Source organism: Periophthalmus magnuspinnatus, chromosome 5 (assembly GCF_009829125.3).
Source record: "Periophthalmus magnuspinnatus isolate fPerMag1 chromosome 5, fPerMag1.2.pri, whole genome shotgun sequence".
Classification (NCBI taxonomy): domain Eukaryota; kingdom Metazoa; phylum Chordata; class Actinopteri; order Gobiiformes; family Gobiidae; genus Periophthalmus; species Periophthalmus magnuspinnatus.
Genome location: NC_047130.1, coordinates 2,128,341 through 2,156,005, shown reverse-complemented (window position 1 = coordinate 2,156,005; position 27,665 = coordinate 2,128,341). Strand labels below are relative to the sequence as shown.

General features: G+C 40.2%; 1 protein-coding gene across 3 annotated transcripts in view; it reads right to left on the bottom strand.

Annotated features, from left to right (window-relative positions):
* Positions 1-23,478, bottom strand: part of gli1 (GLI family zinc finger 1) — a 51,575-nt gene extending 28,097 nt beyond the window's left edge. For 2 of the 3 annotated variants that reach the window (XM_055221914.1, XM_033966597.2), the window contains exon 1: positions 23,179-23,478. The gene's annotated coding sequence lies outside the window, so the exon portion shown is untranslated. Of the gene's footprint in view, positions 1-6,768; positions 6,798-23,178 lie in introns of those variants that run through there. The other variant, XM_055221915.1, reaches the window with a different exon arrangement.
* Positions 23,479-27,665: the final 4,187 nt, after the last annotated feature.

Below are 27,665 nucleotides of genomic sequence, written 5' to 3'. Positions count from 1 at the left end.
GAGGTTGTGGACTTAAATATGAAATGATTTTACCTGAAAATACATAACAAACTGTAATGGAGTTTGACAAAATCCTGGAGGAGGGGGAGGGCAGGACAGAGAGAGGAGGTGCTTCTCTGCCTGTGAAGAGCGATCATTTTAAAATACCTCCTTCATTGAAGAACACTTTGTTTGCATAAGGGCTCTAGTGTGGTGCTCCCATTGTGCGGACCTTATTACCCGGGACAGTGGCGACCTGGGACACTGTTGTCATTCACATTTCTCACAACTACTCAAGAAAATGTGCTCTATATCTAGGGTCAAACAAAGTGCGTTCACTCAGTTAAGAGGAGAGGACAATATCTGGCTGAAATTAGCAAATTAAAGAAATCAGAAGCGTGTAGCTCCTGACAAGGCAAACTCTAACACTTGTGGTGCGTGCTTCTTTTACAACGGCCCGCTCTCATTTCCTGCCCACACTCCCAGTCTTGCTCACTGCTGCAGCTGAAAACATTTACAAGGGACACATTTAAGATGGCTAGACATCATTTTGGCTTTTTTTTGGAGAGCTGCTGATATCTGATGGAGAGTGCAGTCAATAGTGGAACATTAATGTGTGAAATCGGATTGCATCTAAACAAGATACAGTTTTAATACATTCAAGTTTCACATAGTTCAAATATTTGGTAGCGCTTTATACTAACTACACCTTACCCTTAATAAAGCATAAAAACAGACTAATAATACTTAATTCTTAATACTTTATTAAGAATTATTATGTTTTCCCGATGTGTCTGAGCAAAATGTGTCTTGCCCCTGGAACTATATTGTATAAGCAGCTCTTGAGGTCAAAATAAGTCAGCTGCGTGACATATGCATCATTTTATTGTTCGATAAGCAGGAAGTACTTGTTAGCATGCTAGTTTTTGTTAGCTTGACTGTCACTGCAAAACTCCACAGTGGTCTCTGAGAGTTGTGAAAAGCTCTAAACTTACTGAGGAACAACTCTGAACCACTGCAACTCATTTAAAACAAACTGGTTTTGTTTTTCATGTTTTAAAGACAGTTCCAGGTAGATCAGGTACAGTGTCTTGAATAACTAGTATTTAAAGGGTTAGAGTTTTAATGAAGAAGTTACTAAGTCTGAATCATTCTTAAGAAACTATTTGTTCATGATTCTGTTATATTAAAACTTTCAAAGACATAAAATAACTCCTGCATATTTGACATTTAAGGTTGGGGTAAAAACAGTTCATAATAATACACGGTTCAACATTATTATTATTATTATTATTATTATTATTATTTTTATTATTATTATTATTATTATTATTATTATTATTATTATTATTATTATTATTATTATTATTGTTATTATTATATTTAAGTTCAAATAAAATCTTTTAGAGATTTATTTATATTTACATTTAAAAATAATCTCAAACCCATTTACTGACCACGTACAAACAATGACTTTGCACATTGTATGTATGATGTAACTCCTGTTTGCAGACAAGCGTTCCCAAGTGGAGTGCATATACTTGAGTCAGACCCCGGCCCTGTCTTGTGAGCTGTTTGGGAGGAAATCCTGAACAAACTGGAGCTGTTTGTTCTCTCTTTGTCAATGACAGGTTTTTATAGACTTGTACTATTTGCAATTGCACGACTCCTGTTGGCCCCGCGCAAGCTGGATAACCCTGTGCAAATAGGTGTATGTACACACCAAATCACAATCTGTCAAAAGCCTGATCAGACTAAATGCAGCAAGGCAATGACTGCAATTAATAATATACGTTCTTTACAAATTCTACCTCTTTGTGTAATTCAAATCAAAGAACCATTCACACTGATGAACACACACTTACACATGAACAGAGCACACACAGTCATTGGAGTATTATTACTTTTGCGCCAACATAATGAAACAGTTACACACAATTACTAAGATTGCACAGTAAGATTATCAGGTTATTCGTGTGTTCACAAACTCAAGAGAATCCATCTTGGCATGCGCCCGCTGTAAGTATAATAGAGTGGGTGGACCAATCACAGAGCAGCATAGGCCAAGTGATGCCGAAAGACATACTTCTGCCTAATCTACCGCCAACAGGGACTATTTTGTTTAAAAAATGTGCAGAAGGTAAGCGCTTTCTGCTTTTGTGAACAAGAAAGATATGCCTTTTTCTCAACCGAATGCAACAAAAGTTAGATTTTTTGGCTTGTTCGCTGTGGTAACACTTTGACCAATCAGATTCAAATAATCATCATGACGTTCTGTGTTTTCCGATCTCTTTCAGTGAGAGCCATCCCAGATTGATTGCCTTGTTGCAATTTCCCACAATTTACTTTAAATCTGCTGACTATATAAACTTTATGTTTGATGACCAAGCCCAACTACTGATCAAAACTTAAAATCCCGCATACACACTACACCACTATGTTACCAAAACACCACGTCGCTAATTGAAAGTCATTATGTGCATTAGTATGGGTGCTATATATTCACTGACACTCCAGATGTGTTGGCATTGACTATGGAGCAAAAGGAGTGCTGAGAGAAAACAAGCACGGCACAAGGACTGGTGAGAGAGACACACAGGGACTATGGCTTGTCAATGGGACAGATCATGGGTGCCAGTGGGGGGCTCAGCATTTGGGACAATAGACCCCCGACCGCTGCAAGCCCCCTAATACCCATACTCCTATTTCACACATCTTTTCAAAGCACCCACACAACACCTCTCCCCCCTCCCTCCTCCTCCACACTGATTGCTGCAGGCTCGACAATAGCGAGAAAGTTCAGCAGTTGCAACAAGCACCGGGGCCGTCGGGACACCTTGTTTTTGTGTATTGGGGGACAATGGGGGGGACATCTCAGGAGTAGCTGTAAAAGCTTCCTCTGTCCTGGCGGGAGGCTGTTAGGAATGACAGCAGACTCCTGTGTAGCTGATAAACGGGTCATTATCATCTGATCTTGGACCAAGTGTTGGGGCTTGTAATGAGCGAGGGCCAAGTCACAGTTACAGGTGAAAAACCGTGATGACGTGCTCAACTGTTACTAAGACAGTTTACATGCAATTAGTGGGAAAACATTTGAATAATTTGCACTAGGGCTGCATGATTCTGGAAAAAAAAAAAAAAAAAAAAAAAATCAAACTTAGATATTTATTGCGATATGTGATTTATGTTTTTGTTGGATTCTGTCCCGAGCAACAATTTAAACAATTTTATGGACATTATAATTTGAGAGAAGACTGACATATGAACTGCTAAACTAAACAATAATTGCATACATTTCAGAACATTTTTGTAGAGGTCTAAACTATAAGGTAACAGTTTGAAAAAAATAAGTAAAATAGGATATTATGTTGTTTGCAGAGGAAATTATGTTACTTCATTTGCTAACTGTGACCATTTCAATTATAATTTTGATTTAATTTCAATACATTCTGCAGTCCTAAGTTGTATTATTTTGGTTGAGATTGTTGAAAAAAACAAAACACTGAAACTGTACAGCAAAATTTCAAAATTTGTTGAAATAACATGCACAGAAAAGAGGAAATAGCAATACATTATCAACCAGTATGTCAAATAACAAGCCAATATCTCATAGCGCACCATTTCTCTGACCCTAATCTAAGTAGAAAGATCCATAGGCTACATAGTATCAAGGTATAGGGGTATGATGTATGCTGCAATAGGGGAGATATGCAAACATTTCTCGGCAGCCATAAGCAAAACATCTTGAAAAAACTAATCGCCAGGAGCAGGGAGGAAAAATATACCTCAACATCCTGGGCAGGTCCAGGGGAATTCTGGCACAAACCCAAAACAGAGAGAAGAGGGCAAAGAAGGCCTGGCTTTGTGGAGTCTGGACTGGAGAAGAGATGTGCAAAAGTGCCCAAGGAATTCAGTGTAATAGAGAAAACTTAATCTGGTATCTTAAACCTTGGTGCCAGTCTTGCAAGCAAATAAACTCACAATAGCTTAAAGACTATACTTAAAGACTATACGACTACCGACCTGTTACTCCGGCTTGGCTTTATAAAGGTCAATACCATTTGTGGGATAATCCAGATAAAGCAATAACATCTTCTAACATTTAGCAAGTCGTGGACCGTTCATCAGAAAAAATGACATAATGCACCGTGGAGCCAAACTGTAAAAAAATAAGAAAACATACTATACTCAGCAGTTGTCGCAATAATAAAATGTCAAACCTAATTTCGATACTGAGGAATAGACTCAATACTCAATAGCAATTCCCATAATGTCACTTTCACCAGTAAATCAAACTTTCTTCTATGTTACAATGTGGCCTTATATCTGTGTAATCCCTCAGATCATATACTAGTCTATGTTGTCTTATACTTTTTCTGATACAGATCATTCTAAATGATTATTATTCAGACAAGTTTAATTTTTATCATGTGAATGTGACTTTTTTAGTGTTGATAGAAACTAGTTTTAGTATCAATTAGTATCTGATTTCCAATACTTTTGACATTAGCATAACCTGACCATTTGTTTGGAAGCTCATTGGCTCCATGGTCCAAGCAGAGGATCTGGAGCTAGCCTTAGCACTGCAGCCTCTTGAGCGGCTACTGGCCTCCACTCAAGCGGACCCCCTCCTCCATTTACAAGGCCCTTCAGCGGCGCACTGGTTGCTAGACAATATGCCTGGTTATGTGGGTTATGTAAAGACCCTCGTGCTCACAAAAGCCAGTGTGGCCGGCTGTTATGTGTGCCCCTTCATTGGCTTGAGTCAGTTAGTAGAAGAGCTCTGCCGCTAACACTCCAAGTTAAAAACGTTTGCTCTTCAACGTGTTTACTGAGAGCCCGGGGAGAAAAAGAGTCAAGATGAGATGGACCACAGAATTATCTCCTATTTGCCAATTTGACTTTGCCCCATTCACAAAATCCACTTGTGGGAGGTTAAAACAGCTACCTTGTTGACACGTGTCTATATAAGAGGTTTTAGGAGAAGTGAGTGTAAGTAACTCAATCTTTATAGGAAAACAGTTGCTATTTTAGTGCTGTTGGCTAGTGTGAAAGCTATTGACAGACAGTTACATGCAGGAAAGCGTCAATCTTACTAATAGCAACCACAGAAAATAGTTAGTCATGGTATTTGCGTTCAATCTGACGTGGTACAAACCTGTTTTTGAAGTTGTTTTAACCATCACCCACATAAAGCTAAGGTATGCCAGTCCTACGGTTTTCACATTTTAAACCTATCCTCACATACTCTATAAGATAATTCCTCAGTCTATACAGACTTTTGACGTAAAAAGAAATGAAAAATATTAAATAGAAAGTGAAATAGGCTTACAACATAAAAATTTTTCAGTGTTTCTGACAAATTTTCTACTGAGACGATGGTGGCACATGAGATCCATATTTGAATCATTATAAGAGCCAATATAACAGAGGAAATACACAGGCTAAATATAGTTACTTTTGTATGTTTATGGCAATATCAAAAGCAGAAAGCCTCATTTGTAAGGCCAAACTTTTGTTCAACTTGTTTTAAGACCATGAAATACCAGATTTGTCTCTTCTATGAATGGGAAACATTTATATATCTTAATCACTGATATCCATGTTTGTAAGAATACAGCATTTTAGCATGTTATCTAATGCCAGTGACCCAAAAACCTGTCTAGTTGAAAGGTGAACATGCCGTGCACAGACAGACACCTCAGGCAGTGACACGGCGGTAAGCCACACTCTCCACCAATGGGCTCTGATGGCCGGGCGGCTCCGGACCACTGCGTGTTAAGGGCTTGGACTTAAAGACGCTCCGCTTTGCTTTACGCTGCATAAGCACACACAGCTGTTGACGTTAGCCCACCACAAACTGTTTCCTAATATACTGCACGGGAGTAAATCCAGCATGACAGGTACGACCACGCGAACTACCAAATCTGTGACACCTATGATGACTTAACATATCGGGTTGAGAGCGGCCGTTAACGTGTCATTCATGATGTTACTTGAAGGATTAGCTCATCTAGAGGGGTGATATTGACAAAAAGGAGTACAGTATTTTTTATTTTACATTTTTTTTTGCATTATCCCCAACAATAATCAGATGATATTTTAACAATGCATCAAGAATGTGGCTTTAAATGTCTTGCACAAAACATAAAACTAACCTCAAATCCGCTTTACACACTTGTATGAAGGACTATATTAGACGTTTCTATCTCTTTTTGAAGTGCTTTTTAACAGTTTTAATTAATGACAGTATACTCAATATGCAAATTTCGCATTATCTCCAAAAAAAATATGATGATATTATAAATTTGTCAATATATCCCCCTCTAATTTCATCTAATTTCCACAACTACTAATGAATTATGAACACCAAGCATAGCAGCAGACATTACAAACCCAAGACAACTCTGCACAAGACAGCAAGCACTTTAACCAAGCAATTATTGTATTATCCAACCAAAATCGAGACCCCCAAAAGTCAAAAAACAAGAATCGTCCTCACATCAACTCAACTCCTGCTTAATAAATAACACCAGCAAGCAAACACACTTTAAATGTGTTTAGACAAATAAGGTAAATTAAAAGCTCTCCCACGAAATATTTGTTGTTTTGCTGCAACAAGATACTACGTTTTAGACTCCCCCCTAACAGTAAAGGGACCTGAGCTGAACCAAGACCACAGCCAAGTAACTAATTAAAATCTTTATCTTCTCTCTCCTGCACCCACGTAGAGAAATCTCCTCCAAACATCTCCAAATATACAAATAGTTAGACGTATCGGGGACTTACTTGAGCGCTGCGTTTGTCATCCAACCAGCTCGCTGTACAATCCCTACATGACAAGTTGCAGCCTGATAGACAGACAGACACACATCCATCTGGCCTGGGGCTCGGGACTATCCTACAGGAAGCCCAGAGTGTGAGTTGGGACACACAGGGAGAGGGGCTGGGGGTGGGGTCTGCAGGGAGGTAGTAAAGGGGGTGTTTCTCCTCTCACCACCAAGAGAGTGAAGACGGCAAGGGTCTACGGAAGAGCTAGTGAAAATGGTTAAACTGACCACAAAAAATGGCACAACTCCTAAACACCACTGTCAATTTGTATTAATAAAACTGTGTATGGTAACGAGCCAATATCGTAAAGTTAATTCACAAAGAACAATGGTTATTAGTTAAATCAACAAGTTAAAGTACTCTGTAACTTTTTTGTTAGAGAGTCCGCCATCTGTTTGTCTCCATGGAGATGTTTTCTTTTGCCTGGAATGCTACACTATATGGCATTAAACTAATATATCTTCAAGGAGACAAGCAAGTGATGCCATTAACCCAAATTACAGGTCAGATCTGCGGAGAGGCGTGCTTGCTCACAATAGAAATGCGTATTTTTCAAGGTACTTTTGAGCCCGTAATGAAATAATTATAGATAAGATTAATCCTGTACTATGGGACATTTAAGGCAGAGCATCAACATCTTTAAATGCATTGTGGGAACTTCACCACCACATTTTTATTAGTATGAGGAGAACAACGATCCCTAAAACGATTAAAGGGTGACTCATTAGAAATATTTGCCATAAACGCACACACAAACACACTCTTGATTGTCTTTTAATATCAGACCAATACAGATATCTGGGAAACTCTCCGTTACCACAGAGTTTAAGCATTTTCAAGTGGAATTGTATCTATTTTATTGTATTTTTGCAGCTCTTACGCTCTGCTCTGCTGCAACTATACCACTACTACTACTACTGTTAAATGGTGACAAATATTACTACTGCAACAAAATCTACTGCCACCACTACTACAACTAGTATTACCACTGCTGATAATGCCTTTTTATCTATTGCTAAACTATAACAACTTCAACATCAATACTATTACTTCAAATACTACTATTATAGCTACTTACACTGCTGCTGCCAACGTGAACCCAACATGTACCACTAAACTACTCCATTACTAAATCATTATGAGTCAAAACCTCCTACTACTACCAACCATTCACTTTCAGTTATGTTATTTTAGTTCCTTTAGCTCCTGACTTTATGAAAACAAGTAAATAACTGCAGCAAACACACTTAAAATATCTGAATCTGCAAAACTGGAGAAAGCAGAGGGCCTAATGGACTACAGACTCCTGCCAGGACCAATAAAAGTGGAAGAGTGGAACAACTGTGTACCCAAAGCTGAGGACACAGAGCGCTTTCTGACGGACAGGGGCCGTGCTGCTCCCATCTTCAGCCGCCCGCCGGGAAAGTCGAACATCAGCAGGTCCCAACCTGCTGCACTTGCATCAGATTATCACAAAGCATTCTGGGAGATTGTTACAGGCACACGCTGTTAGGAAGTTTAAGGCGATCTTATCAGTGTATAGAGGAGCTAATCTGGCACCGTTGTGGTTAATAAGTGAAGATAAGTGGAGTATTGGTAAACAACAAATCCTCCACTGCTCCCAGATCTACCAGGTCCAGCAGAACTTCTTTTCATGCGGCTATAATTACAGATTAAATGTTGAGCAAAATGTGTCTTGCCCCAGTACATATATATTGTGCAAGGATCTCTAGACATCTAAATATGTCTGTTTTGTGCTGTCTGTATCTAATTATAAAGCATTTTCTGATAATCAGGAAGTGCTTGGTAGTTGTTGTTAGTTTTACAGTCGTGGCAAACCTCCGCTCTGGTCTCTGAGAATTGTGACAAGCACTTATAAACTCTTTGTGGTTAATAATTAGGACGCTCAAAATGTATTAGGTAAGTGAGGAATAACTTTGCACCACTGTTATGACTCTACTCTTCCTACAGTTCCCACAAAAAGGACAGAAAAAAATTGTAATTCTACAGGTTTCGCCTTTGGAATTCTATAGGCATTTCTGCAGCCAACACTTTCTTTTAATCCGTTGATGTAAATATTCTTTAATAGTGAACAGCTGGGGTCTGGGAACGTCCCTGCAAGTGCCAGTTCCCCGTCAAAGAGATGACGCACAGAGTCTCACACAGTCCCAAAGAAAAGTGCACACACATCTCCACTGACCTGTCTGTATTCAGCAGAGAACAGCCCAATAAAATGTGTGTAAATGTCCCAGCATGGTCTCACTGTGTACCCCCCCAAACCCCCACCTCCGCCGTCCCATAGACTTTCACAGAGCAGCCCTTTCACTGTCTCTCCACCTGTCAGCCTCACTGTCCCGCGCTGGACTCAAATCTTGTGCTAGCAGGTGCATTACTTCAGTTTATGCACTCTTCAACTGTCCCATAGTTCCCCCGCTGCATATGGGCTGATGGAGCAAGAACAGGACAAAGTAGTTAGTGTCCCTTTAAACATTTACATCAGCTTTAACAAGTTTTATTGTTGTTATCTACCAAAATCTCTAAGCAAACACCAACCCTCATTAGGAATTCAGGAGGCTTTAAAGATGTGAGTCCAAAAGTATTATATGTTTTTTAAAATTCAGATCAAAACATGCAATAGATACAATTCTCCAGTTACGATGGTCCTAAGCTGGGATGGGTTTCTGGGTACTGCTCTGTGGTGCCTACTGCTCCTGATACTGCCTCAAAAGTTCTAAAGGATGGGTCAAATGCAGAGGACAAATTTCCCTATCCAGAGACAGTAAAATGTACTTGTGTCCTTGAGCGAGACTTTCTATCTTTTGCAAAATCTGACAATTCTTTGGAGTAAATTACTTAATTTGGCTGACATTTGATAATATCCAAAACACACTAGTGCAACATCAGCTCGAATCAGACACATATCGACAACAGTGAGCTTAATGTTTTGACCTGACCTGCCCTTGTCTCTTATGCATTGATCAAACTTGTACTAGCAGGTGACGGTGTACAATGCTCCTGTCCCGAAGCCAGTACCCCTCAGTGTGGTTGCTGATGGGGCAGGAAGGGGGTGAGGAGGAGGAGACACTATAGCACAGGTCCTGAAACAACAACAGCTGTCACACAAACACATCATCATCAAAACATTTGTCCCATGCTGAGTTCAGGTCAGCTCCTAGCATGGGAAACCTTATGTAATATCATTTTAGGTTTACACGCGCTAATTAATAATGAACAAATACTTTATTAAGAAGGATTCAGGCTTAGTAACTACTCCAAAACCACAACCCCTTAATTAAGTAGTTATTAAGCTTGAATCATTCTTAATAAACTACTTCTACTTTATGTGAATTGAACAACATAAAACGTCCTGAAAAATCAGAATAATCTTAATAAATGTTACTATGCATAATCTGAAGGTATCGTTTCATGTCTGCAGCTTCGTACAAATTCTAAATGGTTTTCAAGTTAATATTTATCAATAACACAATTGACTACTAATGCAACCCAACTACAGCCAAAATTACTTATCCAAAATGCACTTTATCACTCACAAACATAACTTTCTCATTGGACACCCTCCATGTTGTAATGACGCTGTGCCCTTTACATTCTTGTTCACAGTAGCTCAGTCACGGTGTCAAAGGCTTCATCACACCTGCAGACCACAGTCACAACATGTTAGGGGCCTATGTACTAGTCCTCTGCAACACTTCGCTGTGCGTGCGTGTGTGTAGGTGTGTGTGTGTGTGGGCCACGACAAATCACAAACAAACTCCATATTTTAACAGAGAGAAGAGCTGTTTAACTGGGAACTGGTGCAACAACAATGAAATACTAGAAACATGAAGTAGGGCGACATGGCCTTAATATATAAAAAAAGAAAATTTGTGATAATGATGTAATTGATACCTAAACCTGCTTAAAATACCTATGATATCTAAACCGGCTTAATAGTGGCTTTTGCAATATTTGTACTCCTCATGTCACTTTTGTTACAAGAGTTTGTAGCCTCTGAAGAGCCTCCACAATCACTCGATGGTTTAGTGATAGCGCCTCCAAACTGAGAAGAAAATCAGCTCCAGTGCATGTGCTATTCAATGATAATATATACAGAATATTCACAATTTCATATAATCTCCATTTGTATCACTATTTTTAACTAGCATAATGACATAGCCCAGCCGTATACATCTACAGCATGGATCTATAATATAAACTGGATAAGACAGTTTATATTATAGATCCTCTTGTCCCCTCTGTCCTGGGACGAGATCGACTAGTGACTGCTCCATAGATTCCAGGAGCTTGGGCCCACAAAGAATTCTCCCACAGAACACAATGCCTTTTCACAAACTTTGGATTTTGTAGTGATTTTTCTCGCTCTAATTGGTCAGAACTGGTCCTGTGCTGCACATTTCTGTGGTCATATGGGTGGAAGATGCTTGCCCCTATTGAAAAGTAATGCAGAAGAAAAAATATTTCTGAGAATTTTGCGTCAATGAGCACAGGCCATTGAAAGCAACACAACGCCATCTTTGGTTCATCTTTCAGATCTTATTAGACTTTCATGAGCTATAGCACAGGCTGTATATATAAATGGGCTTCCGTTGTGTTCCAAATAGGACGTGATCATTGGCGTGCTTCCGGCTCCATCAACTTGGCTCCAACACACTTCACATTGAAAAACTGTCCCCCCTCTCTCTGTAACTGCTGCAGTGAGCCTCGTCATTTTGGACTTAAAATGTTTGTATTACCACGCTCTACATGATCCTAGTATTTTTATTTTTCTATTGCGTGAACAAATAAACATTAATAACAGACAAGTCCTTTTTTCCCTGAGGTCGCTCCAGCTAGAGTTAGCAACAGGTTTGATTGACAGGTCTTTGGTTGCTATGATACTCACAGTGAGAATTACAAATACGGAGGTCCAAATTGGCCCCTATAACTGTCACACTCACTTAGTCCACTCCTTCTACAGTCTATGATCTATAGGCATCGTTTACCCTGACATCCAATAGTGTCATGTAGTCAATGTATTTTTTTATTTTTTTATTTTTTTGTGTGTTGTTTTGTAGCTAAAGACGAAGTTTAAATCTGTCAACTGGACAAATTGTTGTTAAACTTTGTCTTTTGCTATGGATCAGACCTGGACGACTGAGGGATTACACAGACATCTTTTTTTGTTTTGTTTATTTTCTCTAAAGTGTCAATGAATAGAAATCACCAAACAGCTTTCTTCAATGGAAAAGTATTACATTTAAGTTTACAACATGATTCTGTTTTATTACACTAGATATCAGCATTACCTGTACTAAAAAATTGGCTTGAGATGCATTAACTAATACATGTTTACTCACTATTTTGGTTAAAAAGGATCCAGCCAATCAGTGTGCCAAATGAAATGTAAAGTTCAAAGAGAAACATTCAGAAATACAAATATATCATAATCACAGTCATTTATAAATGGAACAGGTGAGTGGCTATAGGTCAGTCCCAATATATCTGTGTCAAAGCACCGTATGTGAACAATCCAGTCACTGAAAAAAACAAGACACAACTGTAGCGCAGTCTGGGGAAATTCATAATAGTAATAATAGTGTGGCCCTATATTTTTCCCTTCATGGGCCTCCTTCAATACATTTTTTTTATTTGTCCTATGAAGCTGCTGCTACTATTCGGGCAATAAGTACAGTACAGTAATAGCTCACGAGTCCTCCCACACCAGAGTCCATGGAGCACTAGTGAGTCTGGAGACCCTCTGCACTGGTCTGTTATTGGGGGACAGGAAACGATGCCCCACCTCATGTAATTAATGGGCGCAATTATATCAGGGAGGAGGGGGGGTCTCTAGACTACAGAGGGGTTCAAACACAGCCAGATGTCCCCTGGGCCTGCTTAGACTGAAACGCACTCATGTTGATCGTTCACTGCGGGGTCAGCGCCACTGCCACGACCAGACCCTCTCTTCTTCTCTTGTAAATAAAGACTTAATGGTTTACAAGCCCGCCAATAACCATAATACCTTCAGGAAGAATTAGCGGCCTTACGCAGAAATAAAATGAGACTGAACTGCTTGGGAAGAAACAGTTGAGTACTTTTAATTTTCAAGACAAAAACACTTGCAAGACACAGAACAAGTGCTGTAATCCATTTCCTTGTTGTCATGTGCGAGTGTGGACATGTGTGCGTCATTGCGTTATCGCTCCAAATATCCTCCAAACTCTGACGGTGTGGGGCTGATTTACATGCGACTGATGTCATCCCTCTGAGGATTCAGGCCTGTGCTGTTACGCAGGCACCGGAAGCCTCCGTGCTCTCAACCAATGCCAACAAACTCTGAACTAGGACACAACCCGCAGAGGAACTAGCTGATGTGGGCTGGAAGAAGATGGTGTAGAGGGATTTCGCAGAGGAACATAAAAAAACAAAAAACAAAACAATCATAAATCACAAAAATGGATGGGCTAAGATAAACATAAATACTCTCATTTTCCAAATTTCATTCACACATTTAATTTTCCCGTTGCATGTTATGATCAGTTATTCATTCATTTTATAGATATTGTGCCTGTAAAAGTTAGTTCCTGAGCCAAAGTAGCCTTTTAACTTGTCACATAATCACATAACGTTAAGATGAGCAGAATGTGATAAGTAATTGCAGAAGGAGTAAATAATCTAATAACTTTACTCAATTTCATCAACTAGAACAATCACAACTCTCTTCTTCAGCCTCTCTACAACCAGCGAAACCAAAGTGTATCCGACACATTGAAGTAACTGAATGAGCAGCACAGAGGAGTAGGTGGCGTGGATAGTGGAATCGCGGCAGGGCAGGGCAGGACGGCACTTTGAGCTGAAAATGTGTTCCAGCAGGAAAAGCCAAAGCGCGGAGCAGCAGACTGGAGTCGGCAACTTTCCCCTACGCAGCACCGCCCCCTCTCCCCCTCCCTCTACAGCCCACCCAAGAAGCAGCCCATGGGCATAAATTTGAGAGGCTGTGGATTTAAAACAATCTGGATCTCTCTCCTCACACACACACACTGCTCCAGTCTGTGCGGTACAGCCTTTTACTCACTGTAGTCACCTCTTTCCAACTAAATTCCACCAGTAATGAAAATTCAAAGCGCTTTCTCATTGGGAGCCAGTAATATTATTTTTCTAAGGTCATGATTCGTTTTTCAAAAAAGTAAAGTAAAGGCAAGTAAATGACATTATAAAAGTGCATAATAATTATCAGAGTTTCGTGGTCTATAGATTATTCAGGTTAATAATGGATGTGGGTATGAAACTAATTAAAGCAATTCATATTTGGTGTGGAACTAGAACATTATGAAGTTTGAAAGAATATGCAAATAATATTAGGCCAGGTGTATTAATAAACACAAGAGGTGCAACCATACAGTTTACTCACTATTCTCAGAATGCATCTCGATACGTCAGTGTAATTTTAATATGTTTTAAGCCTCAGAAGAACAAAAGCAGTATTCTTTTTATGGTAATATAAACATAACATCTAATTCAATTAGGCTTCTCTGTTTAAATATAGCAGTTAGACCTTTATGGACCTGCTTTCTTCTTCTATGTGTTAAACTATAGTTTAACGCATAGAAGAAGAGTAGTGACATGTGTGTATTGAGTTGTGTGTATTGTTTTGTGAGGATCATATTGAATGATTTAATATTGTATTGAGTTTTGTTGTCCCTGAGAAACACATTTATCCACACGTGTAGCTGCCAGACAGACAGTTCTGTCTTAAACCTCTAGAAAACTGTTGCAAATTTGAAGTATTTCCACCTTCTCTCCCTCAGAGTCCACTGCAGACAGGACATCCTGATAAACCTGGGTTGTAAATTGGCTCGGTTTGACGGAAGGCGCCTTTACCTTTGACCCTGAGCAGATATTCATGTCAGCGTATCAGTGACGAGGATGCCTAGATTTGGCCTGGAGTGGTAATAAGTCATGTACGTGTGTCACTATGCATGTGCCCACTTCCTGTTATGGCATCCGATCTGGTTAACGTGGCATGGGCCAGCCTCTCCAAGTCCTCACATGTGACAGCTCACACACACACAGCACACACACACAGGAATAGAAGCAAGCCAAGGAGACACTCAGACTCCATCTGTATATGAATGAAAGAAGAGAAAAACTGCAGAGGAACAAAAGAATCATAACAACAAATCCTCATCTCGGCTGGTGGCTCCCAAAGGCTGACCTCTTTAGTCCATTCTTATAAACAAGCATTATGAAACAACAATGTCACTGTGGTAAGTGAGGTTTGGACCAGAAATTGTTTTAAATTGTCATGGTTACCGTGTCATACAAGGAAATATAAATCTATCACCCGAACAAAGAGCTTGTTTAAAGCTAACAAGAAAATGTGCCAAAGTATTAAAATCTACAAATCGACAGATTATATAATTGTATGAATGTAAAACAGCTTGGGTACACACACAATAGACAATATTCTGCTCACAATATGTGTCCTCAAACAGCCTATGGAGCTTTTACCCTCCAAATGTATTTAATGAGAGGGAAAAAATAATAATTTAGATCATATTGACTTTAAAAGAAGAAGAATTTCTTTTTATGTTTTAATATTTCCAATAAGCTGTATATGTTCAGGGGGTGCTCTGGGAGTATGGGGTCCGGGGCTCTTTGCTAAGGGCTGTTCGGTCCCTGTATGACCGGAGCAGGAGCTGTGTTCGCATTGCCGGCAGTAAGTCAGACCTGTTCCCGGTGCATGTTGGACTCCGCCAGGGCTGCCCTTTGTCACCGGTTCTGTTCATTATATTTATGGACAGAATTTCTAGGTGCAGCCAGGGGCCGGAAGGGGTCTGGTTTGGGAACCACAGGATTTCATCTCTGCTGTTTGCAGATGATGTTGTCCTGATGGCTTCTTCGAGCCAGGACCTTCAACAGGCACTGGGGCGGTTTGCAGCCGAGTGTGAAGTGGCTGGGATGAGAATCAGCTCTTCCAAATCCGAGGCCATGGTTCTCGACCGGAAAAAGGTGGCTTGCCCTCTCCGGGTGGGTGGTGAGTCTCTGCCCCAAGTGGAGGAGTTCAAGTATCTCGGGGTCTTGTTCACGAGTGAGGGAAGGATGGAGCGTGAGATTGACAGGCGGATCGGTGCAGCGTCTGCAGTGATGCGGTCGCTGTATCGTCCGTTGTGGTGAAGAAGGAGCTGAGCCCAAAGGCGAAGCTCTCGATTTACCGGTCAATCTACGTTCCTACCCTGACCTATGGTCATGAGCTCTGGGTAATGACCGAAAGGACAAGGTCGCGGATACAAGCGGCTAAAATGGGTTTCCTCCGCAGAGTGGCCGGGCGCACCCTTAGGGATAGGGTGAGGAGATTGGTCACACGGGAGGAGCTCAGAGTAGAGCCGCTGCTCCTACATGTTGAGAGGAACCAGCTGAGGTGGCTCGGGCATCTGCTCAGGATGCCTCCTGGACGCCTCCCTAGGGAGGTGTTCTGGGCATGTCCCACCGGGAGGAGGCCCCGGGGAAGACCCAGGACACGCTGGAGGGACTATGTCTCTCTGGCCTGGGAACGCCTTGGGGTCCCACCGGAGGAGCTGGAGGACGTGTCCGGGGTGAGGGAAGTCTGGGAGTCCCTGCTTAGACTGCTCCCCCCGCAACCCGGCCCCGGATAAGCGGAAGAAAATGGATGGATGGATGGATGTATATGTTCAGTCTCACATAGTAAATGGTAGAACTGAATATTTTGTGCAACTTAGTGAACATGTCCAATAAACTGCAATTAATTCATGAGGAAAAATGAACAATAAAACAAGCACGCACACAAAGTAAAACAGCTTTCAATGGCTTACTCATAATGTTAGTCAAATAGTTAGCAATATGTATAAAAAAAAAAAAAAAAAAAAAAAAAAACATGACTAAAACTAAGTTGACAGAACAGTCTGTCTAGCAATGCCCCAAATACTCACTGTTGTTATGCATTTCAGAACTGCTTTGCTTTCTTAGCTCATGTGCTCCATATCTGAGATAAGGCCTGGTTTAATGAGCTGGTGTGCGGTATGTGGAAGAATCCTGGAACATCTGCCATCCAGGGCAGGATGTTATCTCCTCTCAGATAACATTATTGAGACACAACTACAAAATCAAATGAAAAATCTCTGATTTTTTTTTTTTCCGGAGCAACTTTAAAAGATGATTTGCTTTTGACTAACTTGTTGTGGCTGTTACAGTAAAATAATACAACTTACATTAACAGCGAACATAATTCTAGTAATATCAGCTAAAAGTTGTAGTACAATAGATGTCAATGGCTGAGTATTTTTGCAGTATTCTCATGAGGCAATATATTCAGTTTGATCATGTAGAACAAAGTCTATGGTCACCTGACATTTTCCCAGTGCGTTGCGAGGCGGATTGTAAACCTTATGTTGTAATTACACTGTTGATGATGGCGGCGACCAAATGCACCGTAACCACGGCAACGGGCTGCAATAATAAACACCGCCCCCACGCCACTTTCTGCCTGACGACTGGACCCACCATGAGTCATAAGCTGCAGCACACGCGTTCAAATTCTCACACAGGTTACATGAAGTCATTCAGGTGATCTTTTGTCAACAGAACCACTACAAAATCTGCTAAATATGTACGAAAAAGTCAAAGAACAGGTCAAGTAATCAGTATAGCCTCTCACAGAAGGCCTCATGCTCTCACAAACTGCACATACATTTACATAGTATCTCAATGAAACCTTTGCATTCAGAAGTACTTTTTCTACTTTTATGAACTGAGTTATGTAACAGTTTGTGCAATTATAGAATAAGCCAAAATAGCAACAGATGATTTATTGCTCATAGGTCTGGGGGGCATTTTGTTTGTTGCCATATTCTGTTAATATTATTCACAAGTAATAAGCAAAAGTAGTTTGAATTTTGCAGGAAATGGTCAGAGAAATTGATCAGAGAAGCAGAAGGGATATACAGTATTACAAGCTAAACTATTACAAGAATCAAATAGAGGTCTACAGGTTTTATACATACAGAGAGGAGATAGAGTAAGATATGCAGACTATTTTTAAAAAGTCATGAAAATCTGTGTCCCCAAATAGGAGGTAAACATGTTAAAAGTAAATACTGCTTTTACTGTTGTTTATGTTGCAATTTTTTTCTAAGATGATTATTTGATAAGAAAGCTGCATGAGCCTCACATCCAACAAACAAATCAAGTTGCAAATATATCTAAAAGTAGTTGCTCTGAATCATCGACCTAAACCCAAATGCCTGCAGCCAATCATGAGTCAGTGCTAGTGCAGCCTCTGCAGCTCACTGAGTGCATTCGTCAGATTTTGAGCTTTCATATCGAGCATGGCCTCAATTTTTTAACTGACTGTTACATCCAACATCACAAAACCACATACTTGTGCTAAATGTGTCTCTTTATTTCATGTGTTCATTCTCTTAACCTGAAGCTTGCTGATGCACCACTGCACTTTCTGTGTGAAGAACCTCTGAAATAAATTGTGATTTCAGTTATGATTACAATAATTGTGATCGCACCCATCAAGCAACTCTCTCTGAAGTTATGTAATGAGGAGCACCATGGATCACAGGCATTCACACTTGTACATGGACGTATAGACAGTAAAATATGAATATTGTTACATGAGTACAAAAAACAATTATTCTATTTTAATCACTAAACAACAGTAATCAATGTACACCGCTGATCTATTGATCCAATAAAATTTCCTGATGGTCTGCATGTTTTAAGAAAACCCTCTGTGAAAAGCGATTTTGCAGATTTTCCCATGACTGCAACATTTCCCCCTCATTATGTTTGCCCTTTGACTGACTCAATTCAAGCCGTAATGCCTTTGGCCTCTGGTGTCAACCCACTACTTAGTATGAGCCCCTCCCCAATCCACTTTGAGCATCATTACATGTTCACTCGGATATTACTAGAATGGAGACGAGAGACTACCATAAGCTTTAAAACCATTTAAAAGATGTCTGTGTAATCCCTCAGTCGTCCAGGTATGATCCAAAATAATAATAAGAAAAATTCTATTCTGCCAACTGGACAAAAGTTTTCTGAGTGCAGACGTTTCATCCAAGCAGCTTCTTCAGTAAAACCAAAATAGTGACTTCAGTAGGTTTCTTGTTTCTTATTCTTATTCCTTAAGAATATAAACATCACTACTGCTGTCACTGCTAACGCTTCCAACCTCATCACAAAAGATTTTGAATAGTCTGCATTTCGTTCCTGAGTTATCACTAAGAAGTACATGGTGATTTGCTCGGGTTTTGCACTGGATGCCCTTCCTGTCCTAACCAGCCACACAGGCTGTACCACATGTGACTGTCATACAGAATACTGGTGACTTGCCCCAGGACACAATAGCAGTACACTTGGGTGAGGTTCTAATCAATCCAAAGTATTAATATTTTGCTCCACCATGGCCCATATTATTGACATTTACTTTACCTGCAAATACCAGCCTTGTGACTCTACCAAAGTACTCAAGTAAAAGTATTTTGTTAATTTATATACTTACTGAATTTTAGTTTTGGGATAGATTACATTTACTGAAAAATTATATAAAGACAGTTATCCTTTATTTGACAACAATACCATCCACCAAATGTGTGCTCATTACACCTACAGCTCAACAGACTTAACAGTTTAAAGGATCCATATAGAATAGTACAATAGTTTGAAAACAGTACTCGCTCAGCCCACTGAACCCAAAATAACCTCAGAATACCAATCCCTGACACGCAGCGGCCCATCTGAAGAGTGCACTACAACAGTAGAAAAGTGCAGAGAAAGGAGACATGGGATAAAACGTGTGTCCCTTGGAGCATCCTCAGCCCTGTCCTGCCTTCTCTGTCCTGTCCCTCATTGGTTGCAAGCCAAGGCCGGCACAGACAGACAGCTGCTATTAAACCCTGATTGTTTCAGGTTCAGCGAGTGTGAAAGGGCCTGATTGAGGGGCTGTGATCCCAGTGAGGGTGGTCCGAGGTGGGGAGGGGGGTCTAAGGTGGGAGGGGGGTCAGCGGAGGATTGCAGGGCGTCACGTGACACTGGTTTCTTGCTGAGCGTCCCAAAATGGAATATGGACAAAAACACACCACTTGTTGCTGCCGGCTGACATCATGTGATCTGCTAGTGGCCCTGCTCTGATATAATCAATGTTAAGTGTTTTTAATTTTTTTTATTTTTTATTATGACTTAATCATACAATATTATAATGAAGAGGTAAAAAGTAAGGATGAAAACAAAGAAGCCTTAACTTTATTTTACATATGTCCTTCTTTTTGCAACTCTGTCTAATTACTGGGCTTTTTTTAGAGGATATTTTGAGCTGGGGAATATGATATAATTTTTTCTCCCATACTGATTGATCAGAATTTTCTGTGGAATTATATTTTGTTTTATTAAAAACAAAAAATAATGGCTTTAAATATCAATTTCTGTAACATTGACAAGAAACAATTTTCCCCCTTCTCTTTTAATGTTGATTTTATGATGATTATTTATGCTTTGATTTGTTCTATTGTGATTTTAATGTCTTTCTTATTCTGTAAAACACTTTGAATTACATTGTGCATAAATTGTGCAACACAAATAAAATTGCCTTTCCTAAAAGGCATTTAACATAAAAATAGTCCAGTTTCTTCCTCCAAAGTCTGAACTCTGCCCCAAACCACAGGATCCATATGACCAATGGGGCAGCCCATTGGTCCAAGAAAAATTTCTCCTAAGGGAGACAAATAAAGAAATCTTGAATCTTGAATTTTGACCTAGTAGACCTCTTGACCAATATATTATTAAGTATTTTATTCATGATTTGAAATGATTGAATTTTAATCCCAGTTAATTACACAACCCCACAAACTGCATATTATATTATGAGTTCATATGCATAAAACACAGGGGAACAGCATATTGGATTATATTTGAATTATGAAATACAATAAATCTATTTCATTAAAAGATGATAAAGATCACTATTCCACCCATAAATCAATATATTTTACTATGAAAATAATGCTATTTAGTTCTAATATATATGAGATATTGTTACCTACTTGTGACATTACATTTTTTAGCAGAACTATTTCCCAACACCACACAGGACATATCCCTGCACTGTTTTCTTCCTGACCAATCACAGGTGATACAGGCCCTGATAACATCACACTGGCCCCTCCCTCTCTGCTCTATTTGTTTAAGAATTCTCATTAGGAGCCTTTTGGCCGTATACCACACTTTATACGCTGCAGCCAGAGCAAGGAAGCACCCTGCGGAGTCTTTCACACCTCAGCAATGAACAAGTACACTTCCCTCTCTCCCCGTGCAACTGAGAGAGCCAATGGGAATATAACATTTAACGTGCAAGCAAAAATATGACACACAATCTTATGAGCTTCACAATTTTTAAGAAGTACATGGCAAAGGCTACAACTTGGAGATGTCATCAGCACCATGTACACTAGTCTACTCCACTACAGCCTTAAATCGTCTGTTTCATTGCTTTAGGTCCTGCGTTGGTTGAACTCTTGACATTTTAGATGGTTCTTATTTGCTACTGCTCCTCATCATTAACAATAATCAGTTAATTAAACATGTAAAACAATGACGACACCCAAGATTTGCCACCTAACTGGTAATGAATCTTTAATAACTGAAATATAGTATTGAGAGCGAAGGTGTTTTCAGATATAACTTGACATTATTGTGCATTGGCTGATGTGACACTGTGAATTAAGTAACACTACAATAATAACTAATTACATTGTTTCTGTTGGTTAATCCTACTACCACTTTGCCACAACAATCAGCCACAAATCCAACTCACCATCCGTCTGACAAAACTATTTAAACAGATGCTGACTCCTTAATTACTGACACAGCTAATGAGTAATTTCTCTATAACAACTGAGCGCCCCGTAGCAAGTTTAGGACTTGTTTGATAGATGTCTCTCATACGGTTGCTAATATCCCGTGTTTGCCGGTGATGATGCTCTCATTCTGAGTGAAAGCCTGAGTAAACAGACTGTGCGTTTGTGTGCTCAACACTTCTCACTGTCACTGTGGAAGAAATAAGGCTTTGGTTAGTCCATTGAGTCCAGTGTTGACGCTCTTTAGTCTCTACACATCCACTGCATTAAGAGCTGCTGCTAATCTCCGCACATTAGTTAAAACGCTCCTGTGATGATTAGATTACATATATTGACACCAAGAAGATGTATATAAATTGTACAGTGATATGCAATCCAGCCAAAATGTATCAAAATGTTGGTCCTAATTTTGAAATGCTAAAAATATATTACCCTGACCGGCAAGCACTGAAACATCAATGACCTTTACACTGATCCACAAAACTGTTGCAGCGTTATGGTGAGGAATGTGCTGCTTTATACTCAGTGGGCAAAAGTAGATTCTTTGACCTGTGTCTTAGAATGGTAATTTCACTAAAAAGCTCATTTACTTCTAACGATTGAAGATGTTTCCTGTCATTTTAACCTTAGAAACTCACATATAGAAATGGCACTGGCACGTTGAACATTATAATCACAAACCTCACAGACAAATCTGCACACTGCTGTCCGCTCCTTGTCCAGTGCAGTCAGAGGATGTTGTTTGTGGGTGTCCTACTGAAACTCACATTTGGAAAAGATATTGGCACCTCAAGTATGTCAGGTTACAAGAAACAGCTGTTCCCGGGTGGCCCAGCGACCCTGGGCTGCCTGAGCCAGATGATTTCAAAACTTACTAGCAGCAGCGGGAGCACCAGGTTTTACCAGTGAACAAGCTGGACCAGACCACAGCTACAGGCCTACAGCTTGACCTACAGCCCAACATCTGATCATCACAAACTACTGCACAGAAAACTATAGTCAATTCTGATTTCCATATTACATTTAGACAGGCATTTTATTTAACTGCTCTATTTTTTTAGATTAATAAACATTGAAATTGATGAACATTTCAATCTAAATAATTCCTCTAACTTTAAATTATGTACTGTTATGTAAATGTACAATAAACAATAGCAGTTAACACCTTTAAATAATCCATTCTCTGCCAGAAAACACCAGTAAACAGACAACCCAGTCAATAAATAATGTGTCTAAATTAATACAAGTTAATGACCCCTGTTTGACACTAAAGGTCAGCCAATCCCTTCAGCAAAGAGACACTTTACCATCATCGAAGCGCATTTAAAGTACATTTTGGTTCATTTCAACTACGAACTGGGAATTATTTACTGGCAAAACATGTCGCTACTTTTATTAGTTGTAAATCAGAAACTTGTGCATCAGCGTGAGAGACAGTGTGTGTGATAGAAAAATAAATAAACACCAGCAGAGACGCGCTTACCTTTGCTTCATGCAGTGATGTTGTGCATTAAACTTTCTTTTCTGACTTGTTTCCCAGAATCCGTGGAGGGGAGCAGGGTCCAAGAAAGGCTGTGAAAGTTTCCAGTTAGGAGCCCCCCTCTCTCCCCTCGTCTCTGTCTTACTCCTTCTTTCTCCTGTTCGGGTCAGATGGAGATGAAAAACACCGCTTTATCCTCGTTTCACGCGCGTTTCTCTTCCATCGCTTCGTTTTGGTCACTTTACGCACACGGGACCAAACCGAAGCCCATGTTCGTCTCTGGAGTCCCGCACAGCGCCCTGGAGTGAGTTGTTCAGCCAATGCGGGAATGCTGCACCCCCTGCTCCCCTCCCTCCTCCTCCTCCCTTTCTCCTCAGTCTGTGGACCACCCCGAAACAGGAAGTTCACTTTTTGTTTTTCTTATAAAAGTCCATGCTACTTTTCTTATTGTTATTGCAACTTTTACGCACGGGGCGAACCAAATATAAAGGCTTCATCTTTTTAAGGTTTGTCTTGTCTGTTTCAAATTCCTGCACGTTTGTTTAGTAGAAGTAAAGAGTTACATAAAGACACTACGTCCTACACACGTGCTGACAGCCCACTTGCACAGACATGGCTCTATCTATATCAAATGTTCCTGAATGAAATGATGCGTCAATTAATCCCAGTGTTTACTTTAATGCTGTAACTCCATAGCAGCGTGTGTGGCTGCCTGCGACGTGTGTGGATGCTGCAGATCTGCGCTGTGCCAGTGGAGTGCAACTCAAACCCTGGACTGGACTTCATTATTCTGGACCCGGAGCAAAGCAACAGGTTTGTCCCAGTACAAGTTGGATTAGAAATTTGCACATTGTTACTGTTTTTTGTGCGCAGCCGTAATGCAACCAGACTCCAAAAATCATGTGTCTGCTCATAAACTAAACTGCGCATGCCTAATTCGCCTACAAATAGCCCACTTGTGCAGCAGATCAATTAATTCAGCGTGCTCAAATGATGACATCCAAGATTTGCAGCCTAACTTCTAACAAATCTTTAATAACTGAGATATAGTATTGAGAGGGAAGGTGTTTTCAGACATAACTTGGCTTTATTGTGCATTGACTGAATTAATTAAGTAATACTACAATAATTACTAATTACTTTTCTGCTGGTTAATTTACACTTTTCAGAATCAGAAGACTTTTATTGTCATTGTCAGTGAACACAGCTCACAAACTAGGAACTTTCTTCGTTGATAAAGTGCAACATAAAACACTAAATTATAATAATATGTAAGTTAAAAAAGATAGATTTTGCCACAACAACCAGTCAGAAATCTAGCTCACCACCACCTCATAAAACTATTTAAACAGATGCTAACTCTGTAATTACTTACACATCTAATGAGTAATTTCTCTATAACAACTAAGCGCCTCGTAGAAAGTTTAGGACTTGTTTGATAGATGGTTCTCATACAGTTGCTAATATCCTGTGTTTTTAGCCTACAATTAGCCCACTTTTGTAACAGTTCAATTAATTCATCACGCTGACTCTAAATATAAAAATAAGCAGAGCCTTTTGCTGCAGCAGGTCGTGCAATGAAAGCTGTTGGGTGTGAACAGTTGGTGACCCGAGAAGGCGCTGGTTCATTGACAACATATTGGCTGAGTTTAGATCAGATTTTTGTGAATGAGAGATTGACACTGAGATCCTCCTGCAGGAAAGTCTGAGAGTCGCAGATGCTGAAACATATGCTTCGTGGCATTGTGCCGAGTCCAAGCTGCTGCTCTTTATCAATGGGTGGATTATAGGTGAGCAGCAAAACAGGGGCAGGTATATATGGTGTGGGGCGTAATAAATGTGTGTGTTTTGTGTTATTCTTGATGGATACAGCAACCTAAACAACCTTATTTCACCAGAAATATGTTAATATTTACAACTACTTAAGAGTTTTTTAACAGTTAACTCACATTGCATAAACATTGACGGCTATGTCAGGAACATACTGGGTGGAAAGGTGAATGAACGAGAGGTAAAAGTTAGTAAGGCTTATCTTACACACTACAAAATGATTAGACTACAAAAGAAAGCACCTGGTTGGGGAACATAAACACTGTAATGTAAAGATGCTGATAATAATGTTCTAATTTTCTTTTGTAAAATAGTGGCTGCTTGGATTATTACTATGCACACATTAGTAGTCAGCATATATTTGTGTCATTGGTATTAGGCAGAGAGTCGCTGCAGGTGGAATGTTTGTGGAGGAGCATGAACATGAGGACAGAGGCAGTGTTCAGAGTGAGAGAGAGCAGAGAAAGGATCTACTAGGATTCCGAGCAGCTGGAGAGCACTTCTTCGACAGGCCAAACACTCCTTCAACAGGCCAAACCCACTACATCTTTGACAGGATTTGAGGATTTGTTTTTCCATTGCAGATGGCTGTGCATATGTTGTCATGTTATTGGCCCGCGGTCCCAGAGCTGCAGCTCTTCACTGCTACATGCTCTATAAAGGTGCAGTGAGCACTGTTCTCACCTCCGCCTGTGTGCTCTGAGTGACTGTGTGCTACAGGTGACTGTGTGCTCTGCGTGTCTGTGTGCTCTGAGTGACTGTGTGCTCCGAGTGACTGTGGGCTCCGAGTGACTGTGTGCTCTGAGTGACTGTGTGCTCCGAGTGACTGTGGGTTCCGAGTGACTGTGTGCTCTGAGTGACTGTGGGCTCTGGGCGACTGTGTGCTCTGAGCGACTGTGTGCTCCGAGTGACTGTGTGCTCCGAGCGACTGTGTGCGCTGAGTGACTGTGTGCGCTGAGCGACTGTGTGCTCCGAGTGACTGTGTGCTCCGAGCGACTGTGGGTTCCGAGTGACTGTGTGCTCTGAGTGACTGTGTGCTCTGAGTGACTGTGTGCTCTGAGTGACTGTGTGCTCCGAGTGACTGTGGGTTCCGAGTGACTGTGTGCTCTGAGTGACTGTGTGCTCTGAGTGACTGTGTGCTCTGAGTGACTGTGTGCTCTGAGTGACTGTGGGCTCCGAGTGACTGTGTGCTCTGAGTGACTGTGTGCTCTGAGTGACTGTGGGCTCTGGGCGACTGTGTGCTCCGAGCGACTGTGTGCGCTGAGCGACTGTGTGCTCCGAGCGACTGTGTGCGCTGAGTGACTGTGTGCTCTGAGTGACTGTGTGCTCTGAGTGACTGTGTGCTCTGAGTGACTGGGACAGTGTAGAGATGGAACAACAGCAGTTGCAATAGTACATCTTCTGTCTAACAGAGCATGGACAGGTATGTTTTGCCTTGTTGTTCTGATGTTTGGTTAATTTATTGTGTGGTAGTTTTTATTATTATCTTTTCTGTTGTGATGAGTTAGTCACAAACCTGTGTAACCCACAGTGCTATTTTAAATACATTTTTTAAACATTTGAGAATCTGTTTAAAGTAAAAACATGCTTTTTCCTGGAACAACTGTGATGAAAGTTTTAGTTCAATGGAAGTAAGGTTGTAGTCATTGTTTTGCACTAAATGGCATCAAAGTCTTGAAAATATAAATATGGTTTAACATTAGCATATAACCACTGAGGTCTTTTTAGTCATTAAGGCAGTTCTTCTCCTTCTTTCCACTCAAGTCACTTGGTGTTCTTGTCAGCATTTGAGCCTGAAGGTTCTGTGCACTGTTTGCAGATGACACATTTTAGTGAAACAGTAGCAGTATATGACCTCTACACCAGAGGGCAGCATTGCACTAGACACACTATACAAACCTTATTAACATCAATAACATGTCTTAACACAGGGAAAGTATATACTTTACATAGACATATAGACATGTACATAAATATTTTAATGCCCTGCTTTTTTTTATATACTTAGCACCAGGGGAATAGGTAACATCTGTAATAGAATAGGTCAATAGAAAGATAAGAAAGTAACACTGCATTCATTTCATTTGTATTTCATTCCCTAAAGTTTATATTACTTTCCCTAAAACGTGTTGCACACTTGTACCTGATTTATCATACTTTTATTTGCCTTAAACACTAATTTTGGTAATAATCCTACAGTACAATGGGATTGTAGGAAAGTAAAACAATGCCAAATTATCAAGTGTTAGTTTAGATTACTGAAGTGTAACAAAATGCCTGCGCCTACTCTTTCCTCGTAAGTATATACACAAAATCAGGTGTTGCTCTCTGCTTCTTTTTGTTCTGAGTATTCTACATTTGAAGTTTCAAGCTACCAGAGCAACTCTTGGGTGCATAATATTACAATATGAATGAAAAGTAATGTATGAAGTCAAAATATTCTGTGAGTGTCTAATGTAAATCTTGTTTATTGCACTGATCACATTGTGTGAATGAGAATGACCTGATTCACTCACGTGGCTTTAGCCTTTGACAGAATTAGGTCTACGCAGGAAATGGTATGGCATAAGACCTGAGTGAGAGGTGAGCTGAAGGAAGAGCACTGCTTTTAATTCCCTGAGCTGCACAGGGGCATGCTTGTGCAGATCACAACTCATTTC